This window comes from Streptopelia decaocto, assembly GCF_964273445.1.
Source record: "Streptopelia decaocto genome assembly, chromosome: 7".
NCBI lineage: Eukaryota > Metazoa > Chordata > Aves > Columbiformes > Columbidae > Streptopelia > Streptopelia decaocto.
Genome location: NC_138661.1, coordinates 32,786,028 through 32,798,527, shown reverse-complemented (window position 1 = coordinate 32,798,527; position 12,500 = coordinate 32,786,028). Strand labels below are relative to the sequence as shown.

General features: G+C 36.3%; 1 protein-coding gene across 3 annotated transcripts in view; it reads right to left on the bottom strand.

Annotated features, from left to right (window-relative positions):
* Positions 1-12,500, bottom strand: part of CDIN1 (CDAN1 interacting nuclease 1) — a 127,329-nt gene that overhangs the window by 79,221 nt on the left and 35,608 nt on the right. Inside the window, exon 1 of one of the 3 annotated variants that reach the window (XM_082059108.1) lies at positions 1,099-1,221. The exons of the other annotated variants lie outside the window; for them this stretch is intronic. The gene's annotated coding sequence lies outside the window, so the exon portion shown is untranslated. Of the gene's footprint in view, positions 1-1,098; positions 1,222-12,500 lie in introns of those variants that run through there. 3 annotated transcript variants of the gene reach the window in all.

Here is a 12,500-nt window from a genome sequence, read left to right as displayed (position 1 = left end):
GTGCCATTCTAAAGAAGATGACTCCAAAGGGTTACTGTGGCAGAACTAATCTGCTTACACCTGCTCTTCCTCACCTGACAGAGCCTGGGCCTTCTAATGCCTTCTCGTCTGATCATTAAACTGAACCGAATATGCCTTCAGCTCCACGTGAAGGAGAGTAATTAGTATACTTGTCAAGCCAGGTACAACGCTGCTTACCCTGCTTTTTTTTCTCTCCAGTAGCTAATGAACTGCTCCCATCTCATTATTCAAAAATAAAAAGGCACTTAGTATACTACGAACTGATTTGCCATTCTTTTTCCAAGAAGTAACAAGATTCAGTTCTGATCAACCCTGCCATTAAATGACAAACTGATGAATGTTGCATACATTGGCTAAAAGTTAGACCATTTTGCTGTTTAGAAAACAGTAGACAAAACATCAGATAATTTTATAGAGCATTTATTTACATTTTGAAGGCTGCCTTTCATGTCAAATGATTTGACAGTTCACAACATGGTAAAACTAACCATAACTGGATAATGTGATTTTCTTAGTCACCATGTCACCTCTGGTGCTAATGCATGGTATATTAAACTATTTCTGACACACACTCTGCCCCTGCATAAGGCTACAGAGCAAAACTCAATGCACAAACAATGGCAAAAACCTTATGACTGCAACTAAGGATGACATAGTATTCAATCAAAATACAGGGATGTTGGAAATACAAAAAAAATACCTAAGAACATCCTGAAATGCTGGAAACTGAAGTGAAGGGGAAGGATGATAATTAATTTTGATATACTGACAGCAATTTGATATTTTAAAATATCTTAACTGGGTCAAATGAAATTCATGTTTAATGACTGTCAGTTTCACATTCAACTTACTAGTAGTTTATTTTTCCATCTGTACAAACTAATACTGCTTCTTAATGTTGGTGATTTAAGTTTTCCTAATTAAGTACATTATGTTTTACTGCAGGTAATACATTTTTTTGAAAGTCTGATAAAGTTCAAAGTAGACCTTAGAGTGTCCAAGTTAATTGGGTAAGGTATAAAGAAAAAACTCATGCAGTTAGAGAAAATGGATTAAAATGGATGAAATCCATGTTACCTGTAGGCAGAAATGCATTTAATCTTCTTATCTTTTAGAAAAGTCCTTGGGTCTTTTAAATTTGGTATTAAAAAATTATTTATCTTTTATGCTTTATCATTTGGCTTTCCAAAAGCTGCCATTCTAAAAAAGAGGAGGAAACAATTTTGAAATAACGTTTTGTTTCAATTCCAAAATTTTTTTGACCCTATTCCTTGCACATGAACTGCTGTCTTCAAGTGGTTGCACAGGGATATTCTCCCAAGTTAAAGAAGTTATACCTGCCAGCCAATATGGGGCCAGGAATGAGAAAACAGGTCATTTCCCAGTAACCACTTTCCATTTATTGTTCTTAATGAACAAAACTTTCTATCACACACCAAACTTCTACCAGCAGACTAGGGCTCACAGGATACCTGCTAAATAACAACAGGTCAGTCAGGACTGTTATCCCACTCACTAGACGATGAAGTGGAAAGCTCGGTTTGCAGCAGTCACTTGTTAAAAAATTCATAAATTTATAAAGACACTTAAAACATTACACCACAGTTTATAAACTAACATATTATTCAAATATAACAACAAAAGGCACTGAAAATGCAAAGCCAATAGCAATTCTTTTGCATCTACACATCACTTGTGGCATACATCGTTAAACATCCTAGACGAGATTTTTTACTAAGGTGTAATTATTTTTTTCGTTAATAGGAAAATAAGCAATGATTTAATCTTTCATTTATGCTATCCATCTACTTTGAGAAGTTACATGTGAGCAAATAGTAGAGAAAACTTGGAAGGGGGTAAATGTTAGTGCCAATTATATGCTTAGATAAGTTAGCAGTGATTAGGGAATTATACAATAAAGTCTATGACCAGTACATTATGTTTTTAATGATCAACCTAACAAGTACTTAAGTGACTGTGATACGCTAAGGAATGACCCATACCACTGCATAAGGGAAAGCTGAACATTACTAATCTCTTGCAATTTCGGACATGCCAAAAGATTTTTTTTTTTTAATACTGCTTTAAAAAACCTTTGTTAAAGTTTATTAGTAGCACCTGAGGAAACTAAGTAGTCACACAAAGAAAAAAGAAAAATCCCAAAGCCCTGACAAGGATTAAACTCTGAGAACATGCGGAAATATGTGTTCATTTTCTCACAGTAAAAGTCAACAGTAGCATGACATAAATTGACCCATAATAATCAGGTTGTTTAAAATGTTTTCCGAGGATCTAAGAAAAGTAAGTGATGATGTTACAGAGGATTCAAATATGTCAGACTCCAGTTATGATCCTGCAGATGAACCTGAGTAAACTGGCACCTACTGAAAAGCTGTAGCTCCACATAGGTGCAAGTCTCACATCAAGCACATGATGGCTTTGCATGAGTCTTTTCAGAGCTGGGCCCTCCTTCAGTTTACTGAAAAAAAGGCAAAGAAATTTCAGAGCATAAGATTAAAGCTAAATGAACACATACTTCAATAGCAGACTGAGGAAAATAATTTTGTAAGTGAAATGCGTGCCTCTTCATTTTGTCTACTGAATTCTTTTACCAATGTGAAAATAAACAAAATTAACTGTAAATTAAGCAATTATTGATGCTGAATGCAAGTAAACAGCTCTGTAATGTGGAAGCAGCTAAGGAAAGTACTGAGAAAAAAGGGAATCTGCCCTGAAGCAGGAAGAAAAGAAGTTCTTCAGAAAAGTAGATGGAATTCTGATTTGGGAACTTTGAATAGGCAAGAAAGTATATAAGTCTTGAAGATAAGCTTAGGAGTAATTGTATTATTAAAGATTCAAAATATTTATTACAAATTATTTTTTAAATCTTCAGTTGTTCCTAGCTTCCCTAAAGAAAACAATGAGAACAGACACAGTTGTACGTCCTAAAGAAAAAACATACTTTACATTGCAATTCCCAGTCTAAAATTAATGTGAATGAAGGGATTCCACTGTTGAAAAAGTGCAGGATTTGGGGCTTAACATTTGGAGATTATGTCTTCAGGGACACTAGAGTCAAAGAAAGAAAATATTCCCAAATCCAGTAATGAACAGTGGAAGAAACGGGTCAGTTATTTGGACCTTTTACTAGTCTCTAAATTGGCTGAAACAAGTTTGTGCATTCCCTAATGATTGTCTGTAATGAACAAGTAGAAATGGACTTGGAAATATCATCAAACTCCTTACAACTGATACATTCTGTTTATGCTCACCTGGAGCCATTACATTAATTTCTGTCACCCTAGCTCAAAAATGTCCACTGGAAGTACCAGGGTGTCGAAGACAGAAAAAAAAGTGGTGGGTGGCTCAAATAAACTTATAAAGTTTGGGCACATGAAATACTTATTTTAGAAGACACACATGCAAAAAAGCTGCCTACCATTTTGTTGAGTGTCAGAATGTCCATGAACATTGAAGCAACTCTGAAGAAAGCACTTAAACCTTTCTTCTATGAAAAGATATATAATATGTTTATGAAACTCATACCTACAGAACATCAGGGCCAAAGACATCACAGGATTTAAAAAATGCTGGATATTTAGAATTGTGAGTATTAAAAATAAAAAGAAAACCGAGCAAACTGAAAGAGTAGCAATTCTCAACAAAGAATCAGCTTTTTGGAAGTGATACAGAACAAAAGCCAGTACTTGCTTTAAGAACTTTTTTGAGAGACAAAAGATACATGGGTAAACATTACCTGCAAGTAACTAATACAGGGAATTTTTGTCTCCCCACCTCCCACCACATAAAACTACTGCTTGCCAAAACACTCGGTACTACCTACTGTCAAGCACAGGATCCTCCACTATGGAACAACGTATAGCCGTTTTTGTCACTTTCTGAAGGTCAACATGTCTTTCAGCACCTTTATTGTTTTTCTGTCTTGCGGTACAATGGATAGAAGCAACATTTCATCTTGATTGTAACTGTGGGGGGCAGAGCCGGAGGAAACATTCTTGGGGAAGTTTTGTGAAACCTGTCACAACAGTGCTGCATTCATAGCTGCAGCAACTGTTATAGAAACAATTTTATGATTAAGATAACTAATTGATCTGGTATGAGAATTATCACATTAATACATAATGTGATTCAGACAAAAAAAGTTAATTAGACAAGTAATGTTGTAATTGCACGATGATAAAAACTACCATTTTTACCAAAGGTCTATTCTGGCACCTATTTGAGGACCAGATGCCAAATTAGAAGCCTATCTCATCCAATTTTTAAAAAATTTTCAAGGAATTTGAGCTAAAAAAGCTAGACACAGGCATTACATAGAGAACAGTGATCTGCAAAGAAGAAATCCATCTACGTTCTGCAATATTCTCCTGATCCACCTTCACGGGAACGCTGCAGAAGAAGAAGGACATTCTAGCCAAGCAGTGTAAGGTTGTACTTGTCTATTCATGCTATAAGAGGGAAATTTACACTTATTAGGGAGTGAAGTAAGTAAGAAATGGAGATTCTTCTGAATCACCTATCTGAGACTGCGCAGTGAACACAAGGACCCCACTCGTATCTGCTTCCCATGAAAGGCACATTTCTGTCACTTTGTCCTCTCTAACAAATACAGAACATTTATGTAGGTATACTAAACCAAAACAAAAACCCACCAAACCAAACACTTCACTGCAAATGCTTCTCTTCCTGGGGAGAAGAAAAGAGAAGAGAGGAGAGGAGAGGAAAAAGGAGAGGAGAGGAAAAAGGAGAGGAGAGAAGAGAAAGAGAAAGAGAAAGAGAAAGAGAAAGAGAAAGAGAAAGAGAAAGAGAAAGAGAAAGAGAAAGAGAAAGAGAAAGAGAAAGAGAAAGAGAAAGAGAAAGAGAAGAGGAGAGATGCAGTCATGCAGCTTAACACACTGCTGGAAGGCATTTGGATATAGCTCTTAAATAGAATGGAGAATAAAGTAAACTGCAGGGAAAAAAGGACTGGATTTTTTTAACCACCCCAAACAGGGTTGTTGAGCCACAAAGAATTTTCTGGGAGAGGTTTCATGGCAAATTTAGTGTACCTGAATAACAGATCAAAGTCAACTAATAATTCTTAAAAAAGAGTAAGTAATCAGCAAAATAACATGCATATCATGTGGACTGGAAATACATTCCCTTTTTCACTGGGGAAAACTATTGAGGAAGAGTTTTAATTTTTAGTTAAGAAGTACTATAACCCATTTATTAAATATGTTTTGAATAGCTCCATCATGAATTAAGGTCAAAATACAATTTCTAAATTCTCAAGCTATGACGTAGGATTAGTTTTATTGATTTTCTGCATGATTTGTAGGAGGCCCCAATCATTATTTTGACAGTTTTATCATAGAGTAATAGACTTCCTTTTACATAATTACAGTTACTATGTTCAACTTCAATCTTCTGTAGAAGTTTTCCTTAGATAATCACACCTAGATCATGTTTATTTCTTCAGTCATACATATGCAATAAACTTTGGATAACATCAATACTTATTTTAACACCATGATTTCAAGGTTTAACAAAACAAGTTCAAGGGTTAATTATACATGAGAACTTTTATCTTTAAAATCTGTTGCAAAATTCATTTTATTGAAATGAACATCTACTTTAGGGAAACAAAAAGCAGAATTTGTAACATTAATAGACCACAGAAGTTATTTAAAGTTAAGTTGTACATGTCTCTTGTTTCAATTTATACCTGTTTCTCATCCTACCACCATGTCAACACTGCCAACAGCCTGCATCTGTCTTCCTCACCGCCTCCCCATAGATACCACCAGGCTGCTCTTCCCCTGAAACCATCTCCTCTCCCAGTTGAACAAGCCCCAGTTCCCTCAGCCTCTTCTCACAGGGTAAGTGCTCCAGCCCCTTTACCATCCTGGTGGCCTCCAGTGAACCCACCCCACTCAATCAACATCTCCCTTCTACAGCTGTGGTTTAACACAGATGGAGCCCAGAGTTCTGCTGCTGAGCTGTATCAGGGACTCCAGGGCACTGAAGAGCTCAGTGCTGACCGCACTGCAACCATGAACCAACACAACTGAGAAGGGCTGGGATGTCCTGTCTTCACCTCCTGCCTGAGGGTTTTACATACATTTTTTACATGGTCTGGCCTACCTAACTTTAACTATTCCTTTAAAAAATCAGAACAGATCTCAGCTGGCAGCTTTATACTTTGTTGACCTGTGTCTTTGCATGTGGTTTTCGAAGAATGGGTTCCAGTGTCCTAGGTCAAAGAAGCGATTGAACTCAGGTAAGTTTATTGCTTGCAGGCTCTATCACATTTCAGAGAAAGAAGACCCAAAATATAAATTAAAAAATGAGTTTGTTTTATTTTAACTAAAAGGTTGGAATAACTAACCTAAGGAGAAGTTTCAGGGTCATGGATCCTACATGAAAAAAAAATACCAGCAGCAGCCCTCAGTAAATTGTTTTTCATAGGTTTTCAGTGCTTTTTAAACTGCTTTTCAGTTGTTTTCTTTGGTGTTTTCTATTAGCTACTTAAGACAGTTCTGAGGATGTCAAACATTTGGATCTCCCTTTCAGATGACTCTTCCTGCATTTTGTTGTATTGTCAACTTTGTAATTGAGATGTCTCAATAACACCCTTCAGGCATTGCATTCAGCGCCCTTTTTAGCTTTTACCCTTTTTGCTCAAGCAGAGTCTTTCTTAAGTACAGTCACACAATGGTTTTTAGCTCTTCCTATACAAAGCACATGGATGCTGTAGTTATTCAGGACAGGACAAAACTGGTGGTGAGACAGGGATTTAATGCTTTTGCTTCAGCACAATGTTGCATATATCCTAGGGGAGGGTTTGAAGAGAAGTTTAAATTGGGTTATTTGCAGTGACAGGTATTTTTAGAGAAGACAGCAAGGCCCATTCCAACTGCTGTTATGTTACACTGGAGTAAGCAATATTTACACAGATGCTATTGAATCTGTTATGGAAGGAATGCATCTCACACTACAGCATGTATACCTCCCATGATTGTGAAGATATCAATTTCTACAAACAAAAAACTTAATGTAGTTGAGTGCCATGATCTAAAATCTGAGATGACATTGGTCAAGTAGCTCATCAGTGTGCCGTGCTTAACACCAAGCATGTTCAACACCAAGCATGTTCTTTGTCTACTTAGAACATACACTTTCTCTAATATAGTCTAGAAAGAGAAAGTGGAATAGTCCAACGAAAAGTAACTTTTGTGATTTCAAGGCAAACAGCTTTTCTCAGCAATACTGTCTCAAGAAAAATTCTCTCCAGCACCAATTTATCAGTGCACTATTGAGGATGCATTTCATCAGATGTTTATACAGAAATGGGAAGACTGAGCCTTGCTCAGTCTTATAGAAAAGCTACTGAATTTTCTCTGAAAAAGTGGACAACAGACTTATAAAGGTTAAAAAGAAAAATTGCCCTTCATTTTGTGTTCATCCATTTTTTCCCTTCTAGCTTAAAGAGGAAGCAGGGAATGAGTACATGTGGATTCAGAAGTGTCTAGCTCTCATAAATCCATGCCTGTCAAGTGTAAGATTCAATCCTTGTCTTTGCCTAGACACAAGCTCTCTATAGGACTCTGGCCAAGTTAATTAACCTGTTCATGGTTCAACTGTTTCATTTGTAAACTGGGAGCACTACTTGGACCAAAACTCAAGTATGGCTAGTGAATAAGCTATTATAGTATTTCGAGATCATCAAGAAGAAGGTGGTACGTAGTGGTTACAAACCCAGTCATGTCAGCATCATTCCCTTCAATTGTGCACGCTGTCCAGAATAAGTGGAAATAAAACCAAATATTTTGCAACATAGAAAAAGAAAAGAAAAGAAAGAAAAGAAAAGAAAAGAAAAGAAAAGAAAAGAAAAGAAAAGAAAAGAAAAGAAAAGAAAAAGACCAAAGGTGCTGGCTTCACTAAATTAACGTCAGTATTCATGTTGAAAGTAAATAATTAAACTGGGCAAATGAAAACTATTCTTTTGCATTGTAGCCTCAGACTCCTGCTTCTGTTCCATTGCGCTTTTCTCATCCAAGAGTTAATGGGATGAAAACAAGCCGCTCACATGCGTCCAACACTGGCACTCTAGAACCACTCCCCAGTTTCTTCAGCAAAAGTTTAAATTTAGTTGCCAGTTTTCACTTGTAAGAGAAGTTTGCTATAAATACCTGCATGAGACCTGTTCTCTAACAGCATCCCTACATGACAAGGCTATAACATGGCATGTTAAAATAGCAGTTAATCTAATGATGAAGGGAAAAGTTTCCCATTCCTAAAAGAGAAAAAAGTGAAATACTGACAAGCAGATAAAAAAAATACAGTGTACTCTTCAGAGGCAGAATCCATTCTGGACATGCAATGAGAGGAATCATTCTTGTTTCTGTTTCGAGAACATAGAATTTGTTTTCACTAGTGCAACTAATCTGCTTTGAAAGCTGTCTCTATCCTACTGGCTTTCCACCCTCACCAAGGCAACTAAAGGAATATAGATGTTTCCCATAGTCAAGAGGAAGATACACAGTAATGAGATGTCTTAAAAATGGTATTATTTCTTTTCCAGAGAGGGTACTTCTGGGAGTACAGCTTAAACATCTGGTATACTTCCTGCCTCTGCCTTTGTAAAAATATTCTGCATTATCAATATGAATTCAAAGATAGGAAGATGGAGAAATGCTTGTTTAGAAACACTGTCACTGGTCAGTATTAAAGATGACACTTTCTCAAGACTCTCTCTGTGTTTAATAATATCTATGCAAATGCAAAGAAACTGTATTTTACACAATTTTATCTTGTTGAACACTTAAACCATCTGTCAACAGAATGCAAAGTTAATGGACCACAGTCAGAAGTCACCCAGCAAAATACTCTTAAGTAAAAAGCTCTTGTTTACTGATAATAATTGGCTTGAACAAAATTTCATCCATGTGGAAAAACACACAAAAAAGTACAATAGAATATTGCCAAGGTGTACTGTGATTACTGTACCTGTAATTTTTACCAGAAGCCAACCTACTGGATTTAAGTTTCTGCATATTCAGCAAACATAAAATGTAGATTGCATTATATTTGAGATTGTTTTTACAATCAGAAATATATTGCATTTCACATTTTCACAGCTTAAAAGATCAGTGATTGGCCCTGTTCTGCGTCTAGATTTGTTAAGCAAATTCTCTTAAATGTGCTCTATTTTAACATAACTACAGGCTATCAGCCTGAAACCAAATCTTTACTTCTATGGATTCTGCATTAGTGCACCCTGATAATTAGTCAATGGCAACACACTTCTGCAAGATGAAGCATATTCCTACAGTATACATACCAGGTAGCAAACACTTTGTAATACGGAAAAATGTGAAGTAAGACTTATTAAAACATATATTTTAATTCCTGGAGATTTAAGTAATTTGAGATTCTTGCTTAAGAGTTTAATTAGAGCTGAAAATAATTTCTAAAAGCTAAGTGTGAAGCATTTTCTTGAAGAGGTGATAGAAATTTGAAATTAATTTTATGTATGTTGAAGATTGTTGACATAAAAGGACCTCACATTTCAGCAGTGTTCTTGGAACAAACAGATTCTTTATTTTATGTATGCTGTATAAATGTCCTAGACAATCCTGAAGTCAGAGTTTTGAAGACCTTTCATTATACATACTGTCAAAAATTCAGCAATTATAGTTGTACTGTGTAATTTGTAATGCTGCAGGATGCTTGCGTAAGAACTGTTTTCTTATTTGTGTCTTCTATCTCTCTGCCTTCACTTGGTAAATGGACTGTAGATGCATTTCAATAGAAGTGACAGACACCAGTACTACTTTGCTCAACTTGAACATATAAACTGCCTCTTTTTTTTTGAACATTTCACCAAAAGGTGAGTGTAGAAAGCCTGTTGATATTGGTTTCTCTTTTAAAGTTGCTTATTCAATAGCTAAGAGAAAGTAGAGGAAGGTGGGAGGATATACTGACCTCATATACTTGTTACTGTCATGTAACTAATCAATAGCACGTAGTCATATGTAATACATATGCAGCTGGAGAATGTATTTTACATTATTATGTAAGTGTAAATAAGAAGAGGGCAGAAAAGGTAAGATCTAAAAAAAGTGTAAGTTTTTGCACTTCTTCCTCTTTATGTAGCTGCAATTATGAATTTCTATTCCTGTTTAACATCTTTACCAATGACCTGGAAGGATGCAAAACAGTATACTTTCCTCACGTTTGCAGATGACACTCAACTGAGAGGCAGGGCTCCCATTCAGAGGGGCCTAGACAGACAAGACTAGAGGAAAGGGCCAGCAGGAATTTAATGAAATGCAATAAGGGGAAATAGAGAGTCCCGTACCTGCGAAGGAGGAATGCCTGGTAACCACACAGGCTTAGATGGACTGGCTAGGGAACAGCTCTGCAGAAAAGGATCTGAGGGCCCTGGCTGGGCAGCATGCTGAAGGTGAGCCAGCACTGGCTTGTGGCAGGGAAGGTGGAAAATAGCAACCCAGGCTTTGCTAAAAGGAGCAGAGGCAGTAGACTGAGGAAAGTGATGATCTCCTTTCTTTAGCATTTACTAGACCACATCTAGAATACCATTTTGCACCCTGGAATTCAACACCTGGAATTCAATCTCTTAAAAAGATGATAAATACAGAATTTATGTATTTCAATGACATCAATTTTATTTTTAGGATACAGAGGTAACTGCAATATATGATGCTATGTTTACAGGTTTCATTATACTTGTATAAGGCAACCTCTCCCCTTGGCCCTCCAGTTTTGTTAAGAGTTAATCTTCCACACATTGATAGAATAATCTGAGAGATTTAATACGGTAGTTTAATATGGTAATAAGAATTATTACAGTGCTTGGTTGAATAATAGGTTTTGAACTTTTTAAAGTCAGTTGATACACAGAGAGAGCACATTCTTCAAAGGATACATAAAGCACATTCTTCAAATTGCTCAGCATCCCAATAGAACCTGAAGCTTGTCACAGACTGAAAACTGGCACACAATGCTCCCCTGATCAAACCCAAACAGTGACAACACTAAAAGGACATATTTTGTTCACATGCAGAAACCGCATACTTTTCTTTGACAACATGCAGAATGGTTATTACTATAGCATAATTGTCTTTGATGTACTTAAAAACATAGTAAGTGGTATAGAGGTCAATTCCGAGCACTGTTTCTTCATGTAAGAAATTGTAGAGAACTCGACAGTGTTTTTGACTGCAACAGCATTATACTGCAGAAGCAGGGAATTCGGTGTGATATCACAGTAATCTCTACACTAGAGACCAAAGTTACCGGAAAATTTAAAAAAAAGGTATCCAATCAAGAAGTCTGTTTTCTGGAATGGAAGGAGACTAGGCCATGAAATGTACAGTTTCCCACTACAACTACTTGGGCAGAATTTAAGTGCATGTTCCATATTTATTTTAAAAGGAGTACTAAAGGTATTATACTATCAGTTACTCTAATTTCTATAATGTCAAGCTCCTTTCCTAGGAGCATAGGCCAGTTGGTAGAAGACATCTCCATCATTAGTACTGATGTCTTTATATAAAAAGATTTGGTTTTTTTTCTTTCAACAGATTTTGTTGCCAACCTTGCAAAGGGAAATGTAAATATTCCTGCTCAGTGGTAATTCTGCTCCCATATTCCTTAGCCCACAGATTTAGTTTTCTAGCTCCTGATTTTTCAAAACAAACAAAAACTCCTTCCCAAAAACTTGTGCTTATGATGGTGCACACACTATAAACAACTTTCATCTGATACAACATGCTGTGTTCAGAAGTACAGCCAAAACATTCTTTCTTTATTGTAGAAGTATTGTAATGTGGGTTGTGTGTCTTTTAAAAATACTATTTGTGTTACACAAGATCTTTTAATCCTTTGCCTTGTGTAATTCTACGGTTTAAAGCCTATACATAAGAGAGTCAAAGACAGTACCAAACAAGTAATTTGTATAATACAGCAGTACTCTGTATTTTAGTAGAAATATGTTTTAGTAGAATGGAGTATTACTGGAGCAATAAGCCGCATACTTCTTCTGATCTCTATCATCTGTACGTTTTTGTAGAAGCAAAACAATTCAGAACCATGAATTGATTAGTGAAAGTACTAGTACAGCTACAGTACTCTCCTCTCCCAGAGGGAAAGCTTTTTTCCATTTTAAAGGGGAAAAATTAAAAATACAAAACCAAGACTGACTGAGACTTGCAGCTCATTAAAGCTGGGGTGATTTCCACTATACAGAATTCTATTGATCTCCATAGTCCACAGTAGACAAAAAAGTGTGGTCAGGGAGGGGATGATGGATGCCTCTGCCAATAGCACTGAACAAACCTGTTAGCTAATTGCTACCAAAGACAATTATCCCCGCATTGTTTCATAATGGAAACACATTACAAAACTCTAATATACACACAGGGAAATTTGATGATTTGACTGCGGAGCCA